The sequence below is a fragment of the Cyprinodon variegatus genome, unplaced genomic scaffold (assembly GCF_000732505.1).
Source record: "Cyprinodon variegatus isolate N-32 unplaced genomic scaffold, C_variegatus-1.0 Scaffold319, whole genome shotgun sequence".
Lineage (NCBI taxonomy): Eukaryota > Metazoa > Chordata > Actinopteri > Cyprinodontiformes > Cyprinodontidae > Cyprinodon > Cyprinodon variegatus.
In genome coordinates, this window is record NW_015150772.1 from 132,763 (window position 1) to 151,501 (window position 18,739).

Below are 18,739 nucleotides of genomic sequence, written 5' to 3' on the forward strand. Positions count from 1 at the left end.
AAAATATGGCATCTTTGCAACTGTGCTGTTTAAAGAAAGAAGGTAGGACTAAAGAACTAGCTTCACATGATAGGGTTAAAAACGCAAACAGAGATAAAGAAAAAAGGCTGTGTTATGACGAGGGAACCGTAGATTGTATAACTGGGACACGCCTCGGCCACATTACTGAGAACATGAGCAATTCAATACATCATTGAGTAGCGCCTGGGGTTCCGCATGTATTGATATATTCTGTCAGACTAAAATGTTCCCGGTGTGTTTTTGTCTTTCAGTGGAATCATGAATGAGTAGATCCAACATCTGTGGAAAGAAAGGGTAATCTCATATAAAGTGCAGTAAAACCATCCCCATACCATCTTAACATTTCTCTGATCTTCTGATCCTGACCTACAGATGGTTAGAGAGGTTTTATTTCGTTCTCCAAATGAGCAGCCATTCCAGAGAACAAAGGCGACATCACCATGGGAACAACCAAAATCTTATCTAACAGAGATAAATCAGGGAGTTTCACATAAGAATTTCCCTTGAAGCACAGGAGCTTCATCTGCTGCATCGCTGGAGGATGAGTCAGCTCACAATGCGGAGTATTTGACACATCCTACGTACCCTGTGACTCAGCACCACTGACTCTGCAAGAGAGATGCAACACTGCTGTTACTTTAACCCTAAATATCCTGAAATCCATTTTACACCCATTTACACTCTAAATAAATATCTACATTTTTATTATTATTTTATATTCATATATAGAATAGAATGTCTAGGATCCCCTGGTTTAGATAAATCCACCCTCCAATTGTACTTAATTTTATAAAGCTTGCCCAAGAGACCCACTTCCCTAAAGAATGAGAAAGAGAACATTCAATTCATTTTATTTACTAATCTGTGTCATCTTCACACATTATGATCTACTGTATTTGTATTACCAAATGGGAAACATTAGAGAAAAGGCAAGTAAGGTATATATTTGGTAGTCTTCATAGTCTATTTTCATTAAAGTGAACTTTAACTTTCAGTGCTCCATTACCTTCATGATTAACTGTGAAGGGACGTCAATGAAGGTTTATTTTTATAATGCGTGCCTATTTTAAACAGGTTAGTGTTTCAAGAAAATTAAGATATTAATCAATAAAATTTATGACACAAAGACTAATTCTAAATTGAAAGAAAGGAAAATATGCCCCAATGAATATGTATTTTTATTATTTAAATGTACAAATATCAATTAGATCGATGAGGGTGAAAAAAAATAAATTGTATTTAGTAACCAAAATGTGTTTCCTGGAGGAGGCCCAGATCTTTTTTTAAATGGGAAACAACAGAACACGACATTCAAGTTAGTTTGTTCATCTTGCCCCTCTTGCTCTGGTAGGTAAAAGTTAAAGTTAAAAGAAACTGAAACTGTGACATGCAAGGATGTAAAAAAAAAAGGGAAGTGCTTCAAACTTTCCTGTTATTTTGCTACGTCAGTAAAAAAAAAAAAAGAAAAACTGTTTTTATTGAGGCTACTACGTATTTCACCTGGAACCAGTGGGAAAGCACCTTTTTTTTTTTAAACAGACCTTAAGTCAATGTGACTCATTGTATGTTGGGATTGAATGTCTTTTGTTTAGAAAGGTGACCTGAGCTGACATTAATGTGTGTTGTACATTGAAACACCTGTATTGTTGCTGTTTTTGTTTCTTACTGATTGCACAACTGGAACCACAAACTCTACGCTTATAGACCTTTTATAAAGAACGTTCTTTGTCTATAATTCTATGTATAGGGAAAAATATGGAAACTATTGGGAGCATTTAAAATAAACCCATACTTAGAGGCCTGAAGGGGGATAAAAATGTGAGGAATGTCTCTGATAAAGAAGCTTAAGTTGGATTTTAGTCGTTTAAAGCCTAAAATATTTGTGTTATTAGAGGTTTTATTGGTGTGAGTACTCACCCGGTGCTCTTTAGATGTTCCCATGTGCTGTGACTGGTGTTTGCCGCTCTGCTCTGAGCTGTGACTCGTAACTGTGGAGGCTGTTTCTCGACTCCTGGATGAGTCGGACTTTGTGGATGACGACTCTGAGCCAAACCTTTGTCCGGGCGCCTGTGGTGAGGCTGGCGGGGAGTTGCTCAGATCTCTGTTCTCCGCCGCATGGTGCATCTGCATAGGAAAGTGTTGGATATGTGGGTTCTGGTTCTGGAAGGTGCTGGGATGGTGTTTACGGTGATGGCGCTGCTTGGGTTGGGTCGGCTCAGGACTAGTACTGGTTCCATCTGTGTGATGAGGACCATATCGGCCGTATCTGTCCTCTGACATGGAGTCTCCAGATGGAGAGGGCCTCCTTTCTTTACGTCCGTGGATAGTAGATGGCGTGTGGTGACGAGGCGGCGGGCTGCCATGGTGCTTCCTTCCTGCATATGTTGCCAGGTTGTCTGAATCCGAACAGTCTGTATGTTTTCGTGAGCTGATGGTCGCTTTCACCTGCCTGCTGGGTTGCTTTGATGGCAGCTCAGAGTCACTCCTTTTACCAGCTCTGTGCTTCTTGGGCGGAAGCTCCGGCTTGACTAGCTCAGGTTTTGGGACTGGGGCAGGCATCTTCTCTGAACTTTTATTGGAGTTCACACCAAAAATGGACAGCTGGGATGGACTCATGACCTGTTTTGTTATCTCATCTAGAAAAGCTGAAAACTGCAACTTTCCCTCCACAAAGTTAGCCCGGGCTCGCTCTATCTCAGCTTCAGTGGTCCCTTTCCCCTTCTGCCCACTCTGACCTCCTCTGGTTGCGACTCTTGGAGAAAGCACCTCCATTGATTTTGCCTTGCGGATGTCATTGTTATTCTCCTTGTTTTTCAGTATCCCTTTGCTTGGTAACTGACTCGAAGACACTGCCCTCTTGGGACCTCGAGGGACCCCTAAAACAATGTTTTCCTCACTAAAAGCCAAGCTTCTGTTTAGACTAGTTGTCTTGTACAAGGGTCCATGGTCGATTTTTGATACTTTGGACCGCCCTCTACCCCCGTCACTTTCATTGCACTGTAGCAAACCTTGCTCACTCCGACTGTGACCTCTGTTAAGGTCGTACAAATCATTCCTCCTGCTTTGGTGCGAGCTGTTGTGCAACCTACCAGCAACATTGCCCTTTTTGCTGTGCTTGACTGTGGCAAAAACCATGGGCTCGCTGCTGTCGTCATCCCTAAAAGCTCTGCGCATCTCAGCGATATTGGAGCAAGACAGGGAATGCTGTGGCCGCTCGGCCTGCTGAAGGTAGTAGGGATCATTGGCACTTGTCTCTGTGAGCCAAGAAGTGGAAGAAGAGGATGAGCTGGAGGAGAGGGAGGAAGAAGAGGCCCTGGAAAGAGTTACTGAAGTGTTGTGGTTGTAAAGCTTCTCAGTGTCTTGTTGATACAGATAGTGGGTATCATGGTGAGGCCTGTCATAGACATATGACCGAGGCTGGTGGCGGCGAGGGTGCCCTTGGCTGTCATCTGTATTTCTATCATTGTCATCAAGCGTTGTATACCTACACAAAAGAGTTAAAATAATAATAATTTAATATAGGTTGTAAACACATTTGAAACTAAATATTTACATACGTCATTCTCACAGTCTGACTATAACCTATGCTTTTTAAGCACTTAATTCAAAATGTGCTTAAATGTGAAATAATTAGAGTTTCTAACCTAACATTTGAAATACACTGGGTCTTTGTGTGATTCCATGAACAAGACCTGTAGAATTCACACCAGAAGATTATAGTGTTCTGGAAGAAGATTGGCCTCTGTGTCCGACAGATTAACCTGTTTGGTAGAGCAGCTCACTGAAACTGCTAAGAGGCTGAAATGATCTACAGTGAAAGGAGTCGTCGTGCTCTAAACAGCAGCTCTGAGAGAAAGAAGCAATACTTCAAACTCAACACTTAAAGGCAAGACCAAAGTTTAGAGTTTCCCCAATCCAGTTTAGTTCCATCCACCAATCCATCCAGCCATCCATCTATCCATCCTTCCATCCTTCAATCCATCCATCCATCCTTCCATCTATCCACCCAGCCATCCTTAAATCCATCCATCCACCCATCCATCCATCCTTCNTCCATCCTTCAATCCATCCATCCATCCTTCCATCCATCCATCTATCCACCCACCCATCCTTCAGTCCATCCTTCAATCCATCCATCCAACCATCCATCCATCCTTCCATCCATCCACCCATCTATCCACCCACCCATCCTTCGATCCATCCTTCAATCCATCCATCCATCCATCCTTCAATCCTTCGATCCATCCATCTATCCACCCACCGATCCTTCAATCCATCCATCCACCCACCCATCCATTCTTAGATCCATCCTTCAATCCATCCATCCAATCTATCCATCCATCCTTCAATCCATCCTTCGATCCATCCTTCAATCCATCCTTCGATCCATCCTTCGATCCATCCTTCAATCCCTGCATATAGCCATCCATTCATCCATCCATCCTTCGATACATGCTTCGATCCCTCCATATAGCCAATCACCCACCCATCCATTCTTAGATCCATCCTTAAATCCATCCATCCATCCATCCATCCATCCATCCATCCATCCATCCATCCATCCATCCATCCTTCAATCCATCCATCCATCCTTCCATCCATCCATCTATCCACCCACCCATCCTTCAATCCATCCTTCAATCCATCCATCCATCCATGCATCCTTCGATCCATCCATCTATCCACCCACCGATCCTTCAATCCATCCATCCATCCATCCATCCTTCAATCCATCCATCCATCCTTCCATCCATCCATCTATCCACCCACCCATCCTTCGATCCATCCTTCAATCCATCCATCCATCCATCCATCCTTCGATCCATCCATCTATCCACCCACCGATCCTTCAATCCATCCATCCACCCACCCATCCATTCTTAGATCCATCCTTCCATCCATCCATCCAATCTATCCATCCATACTTCGATCCATCCTTCAATCCCTGCATATAGCCATCCATTCATCCATCCATCCTTCGATCCATCCTTCAATCCCTCCATATAGCCATCCACCCACCCATCCATTCTTAGATCCATCCTTCAATCCATCCATCCATCCATCCTTCGATCCATCCTTCGACCCATCCTTCGATCCATCCTTCAATCCCTCCATATAGCCATCCATTCATCCATCCATCCTTCCATCCATCCTTCAATCCCTCCATATAGCCATCGATTCATCCATCCATTCATCCATCCATCCTTCGATCCATCGATCTACCCACCCACCAATCCTTCAATCCATCCATCCATCCATCCATCCATCCATCCATCCATCCATCCATCCATGTGAGTGTCAAGTTTCAGCAGTGACCAACGCATCTTTACTAAATGGTTCCCACAATGGGGACATCATGTGTAAATGCAGAAGCAGTAGTTGAATAAATATGACACAATGTTAAATCTTGGGCACTAAACCAGTCTTTAAAAATAAACAAATATCCAAAGCATACTTCCAAATTAGTTATGATATGTGTATGGGTAGTAATTTATGTAGCCATCACAAAGCCCTGGTCTCGTTCTTTAGAAAATGCATCTGCGATGTTGAAAAGTTATGTAAGCAAGACAACCTTTAAACCTGACTCAAATAGACCAGTTCTGTCAGAATGACCAACATACAGTAAGAAGCATGTGCAAGGACACTCAAAATGTTTCCTATAACTCATACAGTTTAAAGATTATTTTAGGAGTAGGTGAATCTTAGGGTTGGACAAAAGGTCATATGAAAAAAATGTATCTTATTGTTCAGGAATTCAGTAAAAAGGATTTTGGTAATTAAACACTAATAGGAAAGGTTGTCTAATTTAGTAGAAAACTGTCTCATACAATGTAGGTAAACAACTGGTTTCAGTTGCGTTTTACTATGAAGCTCGATAATGCATGGTTTTCATTCTCCTTTGGTGGAACTAGTCCTCCTACCTCTGTGAATGAGGGTCTTGGTGGTGGTGATGATGATTGTGGTGGTGGTGGTTCCTTTGTTGCTTAGCTTGATCAGTAGAAGGGCTGTGAACAGGTTTGAAGAAATTATCCATTATTTTTCTCTTCCCTGTTCCAAGGCTGTCGATGCCGTTCTGCAACCGGATAGTGTTATTGTTTTGATGCCTAGATTTGGGCTCTTATTTCTCTAAAAGACTAGCCTTTTTGACAACAAAGTCTATAACACCCATGTTTAATGCAACTTGAAAAATGTTACACCGCAAGTTTTTAGATGTTGCAAAAAATATATATATATAAAAAAATTCTAAAGTCTAGTTAATAAGGTGCAAAGTTATGTAAAATATTTATGTAAAATTTACAAAAAAATTCAGTCCCAGTAATTTCCAATGTATGCGGCTGTTCTGAATCTCCTTTGTACGTTTGTCCCCTTCAGCTTCTAACTGCAGAATAATGGAATGGATGAAGTCCGTGATGGTGGCTTGATTTTCCATCACGCCTGAGCAGCTGGATGTTCATCGAACCAACACAATGAGTGGAACCTTTGTCCTTACAGAGGCGATGACAAAAAAGAAAATCTATACCAAACTCTGTTTAAGGGCACTAACGAACTTCTCTTGAAATGTTCGTATTTATATTTAAATCTGTGCCATATTGTTATCTTTTTTAATGTAACAATTATTGTTAAATTCCTACTGCCATTTCCATAAATATTTGGAAAATTCATAAAAAAAATAAAATCTAAACTATTGAGTTGTCCTTTCTATCCCCATTGATTTTACGAGGTTTCCTGCAACCATGTAGCTGAGGCATGTATAAATATACTCAAGGGCTTTGAATGCCATCTGATTACGCAAAATTTTGACATGCAACCCAAACATTTCAAACCTTTTATATTCATTATGGACACTATTCAGTTTTAGCACAATTTGAAAACTTTTGAACCTTGTGTAAATGGTATGTCTTTCGAGTTTTAACATGATGATTGTTTTTGAAAAATATGATTTTAGGTCAGTATCCTACCCGTGTGGGCAACAGAAAACAATACAACTTCCTTACAGTGAAACAGGGTGGTGACAGTATCATGCCTGAGGGATTTAATAGGGGAAATGATAGGCACAGTCAATGGGAATGCGAGAGTAGAAAAGGTTGTAAAATGCTTGAGATTTTTTCCCTCTAGCAACGCAGTGACCCTAAGCATACAGCCAGAGGTAAAATCAAAGGGTTGGATAAAAGTACAATCATGTTCAGTTTTTTTTTTTTTTTTTTTTTTTTTTAAGAGGAATGGGCACATATTAGAATCTGCTTATCTGCAAAGTTGGTGGAAACATGCTCCAAAAGACTCTGAGGCAACTAGCAGTTCTAAAAAAGTATGAACTCAAATGGCTGAATTCATGTAAATTCATATAAAGGTTCCAGATTTTAATTTCTAAAACATATGGATGTTGTATTTTGTTGGTTATTCTACTCTACACGACTACTATGTTGTGATTTTTACAAAATACAAATACACAAAAAGGTTTATGGTTTTTGTGTGACACAATCTAACAAGTGTTGGGTATGAATACTGCTGCAGTTTACTGTACAAACTAAGACAGTTATTATTCAGACCTATTTAAATTTTCACTGAAAAATCTTAATAGAAAACCCTTTTAACATAATGATGTTCATTTGTAATGTTGTGAAAATGTGGATTAACAATTCTTCCTTTGGCTTTTTCATCATTTTAACAAAGGAGTCTGCTTAACCAAGGTCTGCACTGCTTTGACTATCTATCCAGCTTAGGAGAAGAAGGATCTATTTATTGGCTTTGTGATGGGGCTGAAACTAGGCCTCAGGAACCTACCAGCTGCTAATCGATTGGGAAATGCAGTAATACACATGAGGGAGTGATGCCCAGACTTGTTTCTCATAATGTAATCAACACTAAAGAAACTTTTGCATTAGAAAAGAGGGGGGAAGGGAGAAATGGGATTTGTATCAGTGGGCTGGGGAAAAACGTGACCAGTAGCACGTATCGTCACGACACCCCCTGCTGGCAGACATGATGATTACACTTTTTGTCCTGGTAGTTTTCCAGTTTCCAAACTTAAAAAAAAAGAAACAGGCATGTTTCTAGATTGTTCTAGTTTTCAAACCTACATTTTTTGTACAAACAAAATCTGTATATTTAAAAGGGACATAATTTCAACATTAAGGTTAGAGTGGTTTGGATAGAGGTTTATAGTAAGTTACAATGACAAAATACAGCAAATATTAAATAAAACTAACAGACAATACAGCACATTTCAGTCCGGAATAGGAAACACTGTTTCTCGTCAACTCTCTGTTTGCAGGAGATGACGAGTTTGCTGATTCCCTTTGTTTTTTAATCAAAACAAATTGCTTATCAATGCAGTGAAAAGGAAAGTAGATCCAACAACACACAGCCACATTCCGGTTTAGTCCGGTTCTGCAGCACCCTGCTATCCGCTTTTAAGATTAATCCGCCTCATCCATTGCTGTGACGTCAGCTGTTTTCTGTTTGTTTTCTTTTAAAAATATCGGTTCGAAAAACAGATTATACATAATAGTTCTGATTTTGAAATATTCTGACAATCATTAAAATAAACAGCATTGATACCTCGGGTTCCGGTTTCCTTAGGCCTTAACCAGATGAAAATTACCTTACATGTTCATACGGTTTACTCGATGGGTTCAATACGTACAATCATAGTGTGTGGACAGCTTTTATTTAGATTACAAGTAGGTTTGTGTCGTCTTAGTTATCACAGGTGTGCTTTTTTATTTAACATATGTTTCTATAAGCACATGTATAGAAACGAGGACGAACTATCTTCTTCCTCGGATGAACAAAGGGTCGGTACTTTGGCCGAATCGCAAGCAGAGCGCATGAATATAAATAGGAGGTGCGCCATTTCGTTTCACAAAAGATCGTCGCACCGAGAAGATACGCGTAGGGAATCAGGCGAACATTAAAGGTCGGCGCGCTATTTTTTTTTTTCCTCGTTATTTTTTCATTTTTATAGGCGACTCAATTATTATACAACAGAAAACGTATACATTTTTTTCAAGTTGCCTCGCAAACTATGATAACTTTTATCCTGTCGTTTTCCAGTCTTTAACCGTTTTAACGTTTGACATATGAAGTTTACTTTTTTCCCTTTTCGAACTCTTGTGTAATTATAGTTTTTCGGGGTTATTTCCTGAGTGGTTGCCAAGCGCATTTCTAGCTTTTGTATAAGAAGTCTAGTTTATCTAAATGATGATGTAATTATCTTCAACGTGTTAAAGCATTAAGTTCTCGTAGACTTATCAGGGAGTTATTGTCCCTATGTATATTTTTCGAGAAGCTCTCTTTATTTTTCCTCCCTCGTTTTTAATAGTTAACGACAGTTGTCTTAATATGGGCGCCGTGACGTAGAAGCTGGAAAATGTCGGTTGCGTTATTACAACGTCTTGACGTAGTGAGCGGAAGTCAATGGGAGTGGTCAGGATCCTTCTAGAAGTAAGGTACCCGATAAACAGAAACGGTAAAAGTAAGCTTCTTTTTTTTTTATTATTATATATGTAAATTAAGAAAGAAGGTAGTCATGATCCGACCCTTCAGATTTTGACTAGAACTAACTGCTTAAAGAAAGCTCACTAATTTTAACTTGATATGATGCATATCAGTTTTGTTATTGTATATGAGCAATGTCGGGTTAACTTTAGCTATTGCTCTTAAAAATGCTGACAAAAAGACAATGTATGGTTCAGTTACAAAGTTTTCAATTCTTATCCTATCCTAATGAATATGGATAATTAATCAAATGAATTACTTTCGTGTTTTTGTTATAGTACTCAAATACTGGTCTGAATAATTCCGAATTTTTATGCAACTTAGCCATTATAAAACTAGCTTTGTATCGTTTTAAATCGGCAGTGGGGTGCTATACATATATACTTATGTCAAAAGCAAACCTTTGAGGGAGGGGTGTCTTAAAAATCTAAATGGCATATTTTTAAGTTCTAAAGTCTAAATTTTAGTTTTATACTTGTTTTTTTTTATACGGTTATACACTTCTGTTAAACATAAAAGCTGAAACTCAAAGCATTGTTTCAAAAGAAAGATGAAGCTCTAAAGAAGGAGAAATGTTAATCTTACAGAAGAAAAAAATAATGAAGCGTTCAAGAAGAGAAAATTATTCAGCATTATTCAGAAGAGAAAAAGTATGAAGCTTACAGAAGAAAAAAAAATTTTGAAGCGTACATGAAGAGAAAATTTTTAAGTTTACAGAAGAAAGAAAATATGAAGCTTAAAGAAAAAAAAATATGAAGCTTAAAGAAAAAAAAATATGAAGCTTACAGAAGAAAAAAAGTTATGAAGCGTACATGAAGAGAAAATTATGAAGCTTACAAGAAGAGAAAATTATGAAGCTTGCCAAAAAAAAATGAAGCTTACAAGAAAAAAAAGAATGAAGCTTACAAGGAAAAAAAAAAGAATCATGCTTAAAAGAAAAAAAAGAATGAAGCTTAAAAGAAAAAAAGAACAAAGCTTAAAAAAAAAAGAACGAAGCTTAAAAGAAAAAAAAAAGAACGAAGCTCACAAGAAAAAAAAAAAGAACGAAGCTCACAAGAAAAAAAAAAGAATGAAGCTTAAAAAAAATAAACAAATGAAGCTCAAAAGTAAAAAAAAAAAATAAAGAAATTATTGAGCTTTATAAAAAAAAAAAAAAAGAAAAATGCAAAGCTCTCAAAATGCTCAAAACCCTGTTTGGATGAAAAAATGTCTGAGCCTAATGTATCAAGTGGATCACAAGTTTTTTAGTTTTTCTCTTGCCTTTTTTTATTTATTTTTTTTTGGAAGACAAAAGACTTTTTTTTTTTTTTTTTTTTGTTGGGAAAATGGACTCAGTTATTTGGGGAGGAATGGACTTAGTTAAGCTTTCAAGCTGAAGATTCAGGACCGGCGTGGCAACAGAACCGTAGGAGTGGAACCAGGCAGAGGGCGTGGGAGGACCAGTGGCGAGCCAGGCAGGAGGAGGCCAGAGGGCGTTCGAGTTGGACCAGTGGCGAGCCAGGCAGCAGGAGGCCAGAGGGCGTTCGAGTTGGAGGACCAGTGGCGAGCCAGGCAGGAGGAGGCCAGAGGGCGTTCGAGTTGGAGGACCAGTGGCGAGCCAGNTGGAGGACCAGTGGCGAGCCAGGCAGGAGGAGGCCAGAGGGCGTTCGAGTTGGAGGACCAGTGGCGAGCCAGGCAGGAGGAGGCCAGAGGGCGTTGGAGGCAGAAGCAGAGAGGGCGAGGTGATCTTGAGATGTCTACAAGTGTACACCAGAGGGAGCCAGAAGCACAGGGCAGAGTAGATGAGAGGCCAGCGCCACAGCGGTTCGGTGCCAAAAGGGTGGGATGGGCACGCAGCCACTAGCATCAGGAGTGTACAGAAGGGCATTGGTTTGTATTTTGGGCTGAGGTATCCTGTAACACTCTGAAACCTGGTTTCATTGCCACTTAAAGCTATTGTAGAACACAATTTCTCGCACAGTTCTCTCTTCCTCTTTTCAGGCAAGCCGTGTAAAGCGTGTTTTGTACCGTGGTCACATCCTCTTGCTGTGGCATGATATTGGTGGTGTCTGCTGTGATGAATGCCTTGGTTGTGTGCTGGCAAGAGGAGCTACTTGTTCGGACTTCAACTCCCCCCCCTGCGATCAATAGTTCTCCCCAGCTGGAAGGAAAGGCAATCCATTATCGTTGAATAGGTCATCTACTGAGAAGTTTACAGCACTGGATTGAGAATGGATGGTCGTCTGTGCAGCCAATTCGTGTGTTCTGCAAAAACATCAACTCCCAGATTGATACAGCTAAGCTACAACTACCTCTTAACCCAAGCAGTGAGTGAATGCATGAAATGTACATGTGGTGTAACTATCCTGTACATAAGTTTATTTGTAATACTTGCGCTAAAAGAATTAATGGACTAGTTGTCCATGGCCTTCTAAGGGTTCTTACAAGTGGGTTTAGGGGAGGGGGATGTGGGGTGTTAAAATGTGTCTGGAGTTTTTCTTTTACAGGCATGTCCCCCTAAAGCAGTTCATCGAAAGCTCCCTGGTAGCCTCCCTGTACAAGTTGAGCCCATCTTGCGTACTGTAGTGCTAAGGATTGGGATCATATGCTACTGCCCTGATTTAACAAGGTGTAGGAAGGTATCTTGTATTTAACAAAATCAATTATGTTAAATTCTTTTTACTGGTTGGAACAATGTTTTTACATGGGGCTACTTGTATGGGACGATTAGTGGGAGGGTGGGTTGTGGGGCCTTAATCAGTCTCTCCCTAGACTTTACAGCTCCACATATGCCAGTATAAAATGGGCTTGAATAGGATTCATCCAGGTGTACCCAACAAGATTCAAGTGGACACTTTGCCATACCGGATAGCAACTCCACAAAGCTAGTCTGCTGGATTTAGAGAAGCTACTTTTGTCCCAGAGTGCGGTAATCTGTCTCTTTTCTAAAACAAATCTTAACTTTGATATGTAGTTTCCTTTGTGGGGGGGAATGTGTTCTTTGACTTTTGCAGATTTATGTAAAGGCCCAACCACCAAATAATTCTGCATCCAAGTCCACATCTGTTGGAAGGAACTCCCAGTAACAGGCCTGTGGTATTCAAATACGTAATGTGGAAGCTCTTTTATGAAATGTATAAGTCCTTCAGTTGAGGTAGTTGACAATTTTTGTAATACCAGTATTTGTCCGATAGCTCTGTAAATATTTGTATTGGGAAGGGTTCGTGGGGAGAAGGCTTTTCCCTTTGCATTTTTCAGTGTGCTGTGTCCTGTGTGCTTTCCAATACCCAAGACCATCAGGAACTCTCCTAACTCATTGTTTGTACAAGTTTCCTTGCGCATCGAGCGTCACGTAAGCTCACTAAATGTGTTCACATTTACGTTAACATTCATTGTTTGGCTAGATGCCTCCATTGCAATTCCTTTGCAATTAGTTGCTGTGCCTTGTATTGACAATACGAGTGAACTATCTGTAAAGGATTTTATTTTTGCATAATAAATGCTTAGTTTGTTGTGATTACAGTTTTTGGAATGCATTTGTTCTTTTTGGGGGCTTGTGTGGGGAGCTTTTCTTGTGCTTTTTCAGGTATGACTAGAGCTTGGTGTAGAGCACGGATGTGACCTGGGCTCAAATGAAAGTGGAAATTGAAGGCAGATAAGTTGAATCATTTAACAACTTCTGGAAAGATGAATAATCATCCCAAAGTGGACGATCATAAGTGCACATTAGTGCGTTGTTTATTCTTGCCACGAAAGCAACTTGCTATACTTCTATTTCAGAAATGGCACTGTTGTGCTTTCTTAATAGTTTTATTATAAGAGGAAGACATGGAGAATTCATTGATTTGACATTATCTGCAGTAAAGCATTTGGGTAAGGATAACAACAGTCAGTTCTACGATACTGTGGGAAGGGAGCTTGGGTGTCTTGTCTCTTTTTTGATCTTGCAGAAGTCCAAAGGAAGAAAGCAGTCTACCTTGGACAGCACAGGAATCTGCCTGCACTTTGAACTATGACCTACATGCAGTTTGCTCTTAAAGGGTCAGATTTCTCTTTGTAGTTTTAAGAGAAGAGTTAGTCCTCAGCTACCAGCCCTTGTGCAACTGTGCAAGTGGCAGCTTACACCCAATTTCACTCAACTGCGCAACTGTGCAGAGTTGGCAAATTAAAGGTGCTGAGGAGAGCTGTGCATGGTGCAGCTTTTATTTGGAGTAAAATGCAACGCAAATGTGTTGCTTTTAGGACATGCACATGTTTTGGTTCCGCGTGTTCCTACATTTCTCTTTACAGAAATCCAAATAACAAGACTGAAGCACAAGTGAAGTCCTCTAACCTGGAGCATGTAGTAAGAAGCTGGCTTATCTTACCCAATCTTTTGCTATATGTAGTAAACAAATACATCTTGGAACTGGCTATGTTAACCTGAAATCATCAGTAACAATGCTTTACTAGTAAATACCTCTTTGCCCTAGGGGCCTTATTGCTTTGCATCTTTTAAAACCACATGAGTAGAACACAAATCTTTGTATTGTGTCAAATGTGTGGTGGGTGTGTTGTGAAGATCACTTTGTTTCAGATCATTCTCGTCTGTCCACTCCGATCTCACCTGCCTCTGAATGCAAAGTTATCTGTGGAAGCTGTCAACAAAGTGTGACCCTCTGAATGAAGCATCGCCCCCCCCCTCCCCCTGTACGCTTGAGCTTAAATCTGAACCCTGGCGTCCTTTGCAGAAGCCCTGCTCTTTTTGTGTTTGTGCCTTTTCTTTCCCTCTGGTTTCTCAGGTCAAATTGCCAAATTTCTAAATTTCTTCTGGGATGGCCTAACCTGTGATGGACACTGAGAATCCTGTCATTAAGATCAAGAACTGCAAGCTTGTTTCTAATACTGCATCTCTTCAGTCTCGTGGGTGCTAAGTTAAGTAATTTTGGTTCCCTAGATTTTATTTTCCCCCCCTCATTGCTTAAATGTGTAACTCGACATGTTGCATGCAAGTCAGCTCTGCATAACATTTAATTTGCACAACTCAACATAAATTTCATTTAGTCCTCCGTTGCCATAGTGAATGGTAAAGGGTGTTTCTTGGGGGAGGGGGGGTGCAACGCTATTCTCTTTTTTCTCCCTTTCAGATTTTGCGATCAGCTAAACTTGCTACTGAGCCAAGCAGCTTAAGCATCAGCAGAGTAACGGGATGACTTGAGTTCAGCCAGCCTCTAGGGATCAGACTTTAATTTGTGGAAGATTTCAACATTGTTAAGTACAGATCTGAAAACGATAATTTGGCATAATTATACAGTCTGGGGTTAATATGGGGGGTGGGGGGGTTCCCTAAACTGTCCTGTTTTTTTTCCTTCCTGTTGCAGCTTTAGAAGCATTGATTTGAGCATCAAGTCCTGCCCCAATGAAAAGGGAATGGCTTTGTGTATGAACAGGAATCCTGGTACCGTGGCTTTGTTTTTATGGTCATAATTGGAAATAAGTCAAATGCCAATATCTCTGTGGGGAATACTGGGATCGGGGAAACGGTTCTGTCTTCTAGTTTCAGCCTCACGATCAAGAGAACTGTCCATTGTCGTCAGGATTAGAGCAGCGTGGTGCTGAGGGGTTTTCTTTTCCTGGAGGAACAAAAACTTTGTTCCTTCAGGTTTTGCTTTTGCCCAACTTAAAGCTAATACAAAAAAGCAAAAGACTCCGGTGGTGGCACTCCTGACTTTGTCAGGACAGGGTTCAAGTCCCTGCGGTGTCTTGCTTTCAGTATGCTGTTTGGGTAAAGCTCCTCGATCAGGTTACTACATGAGTAAAGCTTTCTGTTCCAGTAGGCATGTGACTAAAGAGGGTGGGTGGATTTATCAGTTCTACTTAAATTTTGTTAAATTCAATTGAGGTAATGCAAATTATTTCAAAGGTTTTGGGGGGGGGTTTGTATTGATTTACACACTGACTTGCTTTGAATGATCAAAGTAACAGCTGTCTGTATAAGAATAAAACCTTGCTCACATTTTTTATCCTGTTAATAAAAGCATGTTTATAAACTCCAGTTGAATCTTTTAATTTGAAATAAAATGTTCCATTGAGGATGTACTCTGTGGTCTCCCCATAAGGGTAGGTTATACGTTTTATTAAATGTGGACCTATGTAATGCCTTTTTGGATCCATCTATTGAACAGATAACTTCACTTTCTACTAAAGGAAACCTAAATGTACAGAAGTATGAACACGCTGCCAAGCTGCAAAGAGCCCTTGTCACCATATTGCCACCGCTAAGCATACAGTCTTTCCTTCGTATAAAAAAATAAAAATGGCTGAATTCGAATTCATTGGCTGCATCTTGCAATGACTTGTTCGACCTGCACTGGATCCTTCATAATCCATGAAAATAAAGAGATCTGAAGACTTCTGGCTGTGAACTCAAACCGGTCTGGCCATCCGCAGCTTTTACTGCCATAAACTGTCACTTAGCAATCATGACAGTTGACATAAAAAGGGAAAAAAATTGATATCAAACTTTTCAACACCATTTCTTTTTCATTTTTTCTTTTTTGTTATTAAGTTATCAAAGACTACACTCATGAGAATCCAGAGTGGAATAAAGGTGACAACCACTGGGATCAATGAATCACTAGGAGCATGAACAAATAAAAGCCAATGTAATGATAGAAAAGGGGTCGAAAGATATGTCAATCTAAACAATGTATGTATATAAATATATTTTGGCAAAATGTCTTATATTCAACAGCAAAGAAATCCTTACTTAAGCAAGCTGTGCAAAATAGCAATTAAAAAATAAAAAATATATTTATAGTTCCCACATTGCAGATATATTAGAATCTGTCCTTAAATTACAGCTAAACCTATTTACTCAATAACTGATGAAAACCTTTAGATAAATCTTTAATCTTAAATGAACTGTTGAACTGGGATGCTTGGTGGAATTCTGCTGATATCTTCCTCATACCTTATGCTGGGAAAGTCTTAGTTTCATATGAGTAAAATCATGGAAAATGTGCTCATTTAGAAGGCTATTGGTATAACTTTTTATTTTTTTAGTAATTAAAACCAGAAAAGATGTAGGATGCAGAGAGGAAAAAGAATAGTTTAAATCAGTGGTTTGTGATGCAAAATCTGATCTGTTTTTGTCCTAACTGATTTTTTTCTTTTACTAAAAGTTAGGTTGTTTTTTTCTTTCTTTCTTTTTTTTTAAAGAAGGGATCCAGGACGTAGCAAGACGTCTTCAGGCAATGTAATTCAAATGAATGCAAATATTTGACAGGCCTAGCTCTAACATACTCATACCTGAACATTACAATTCTCTGTTAACAAAATCCCTTTAATCTGCTCCAGAGGGGCGTTTTTTTAATGTGTGCAGTCTGGAGCATCAACAGAATTAAAGAATGGGGGAAAATTTGTCCCCCTATTCCCAAGTTACGTATGTGAAATGTAGCCTAAAATGTTACCGGCATTATTGTAGAATCCTTCCTTAATTTTGGTCATTCTTCTGTGGTCAGGAAAGGTTACGAAGATACTGTACAGTGTATCAAAAAAGTAAGTACACCGCAGAATTTTTGCAGATGCTTAACTATATCTTTTCACACTGGAGAAATTTTGCTTTGACACAATGAAAAGAAGCATGTATGCTGTTTATATAACAGTCTCAAATGATTCTCTCAGAACAAAAGTATAGCTACACCCCTAGCAACATAATTTAGTACATCCCTAAGAGACTATGCCCCTAAATATTCAAATTGAGCGAGCCTATTGTGAAGTCTGTACACCTGAAAGACTACTGCTGAGCCATTGTTCACATGGTGACAAATTTGGAGCTGTAATAATAATGGATTGTCCAGCAGCTCTGGTATAGGATATCTTTTCAGAAATATGTAATAACTCTCTTGTAGTTTGACCAATATGCACCAAGCAACATGGAGATTTAATAAGTACCGTATATTCAGCTTGGTCCTATTTCTAATAAAGAGTTTTGTTTTTTATCTGTATGGGGGTGCAGTGTAGAAACACATTATGTCAGATTACATCAGACGGTGGTGTTTCTATGGATACCAGCCCATATTGGTGTGTTATCAAACAAAAATTAAAGAATGAATGGTAAAAATGATGGGAGATGTTTTAATAGGATCAAAAAGATGTTGGTGTGTGCCAGTCTTTGCTGTCTCGCATACAGCTGGTGCAAACACGACTTTTAACTGGTTCTACAAAACATGATCACATCATGCCTGTCCTGGCCTCGCTCCACTGGTTGCCTGTGCCTGTGCCTTTAGAGTTGATTTTAAAATCCTTATCTTTGTTTTTAAGTGCCAAAATAACCCTGCCCCATCTTACCTCTCTTCACCTCTACTTGCCTCCTTGGTCTGTCAGGTCAGCAGGACCTAATTGGTATGACCTTGTTTATTTACCTTAAACAAATTCATATCATTGCCTGATTTCATATTTTTATGCTGTATTTTACCCTTTTATTGAGTTTTACTATTTTTAGCTATGTTAAATATATATATATATATATATATATATATATATATTTTTTTTTTTTTTTACGGCCCTAAGATAAGGTAGGCCAGTGGTTTGCTTGTAGTTGTTTTTTGTTTTTTAGATATAGTTCTGGGTTCATTTCAAACACCCTGGAGGAGTCACAAAAATCAAGACATATCTGTTTAGGCTGACTTTCCATACTTAGCAGTCGGTGACAATTTCATTCTTCACTATCTTTGTAAACTTTTGATTTTACTGTTTTCTACATTCACTCTTTCTATTGTATGTTGTGACTCTACTCATTTTGTTAAGCACTTTGGGTACCTACTGGTTGTTGTAAAGTGCTATATAAATACATATTGATTGATTGATTGATTGATTGATTGATTGATTGATTGACACCAAAACAAGCACACCTACATAGAACATCACACCAACCATCATTTGACTTATATATTAAAGTACATTAAGGTACAGTCAGCCAGTTGGTAAATGCAGACCAACCACAGTATACTGTGGTTTGCAGGAGTCCAAAAGCATTAGCAGTGGCTTCATAATTTCAATTCAGTTTATTTCTTTTGCACCAATTCACAACACGTCATCTCAAGACGATTTACAGTTCACCAGATCATACAGTCAAATTGATTCAAAGTTTTCTATCTAAGGAAAACCGGTTGATTGCATTGACTCATTGACTCGGATGCAATCCCTCACACTAAGCATGCTGGTAGCGACAGTGGAGAGGAAAAACTCCTTTTAACAG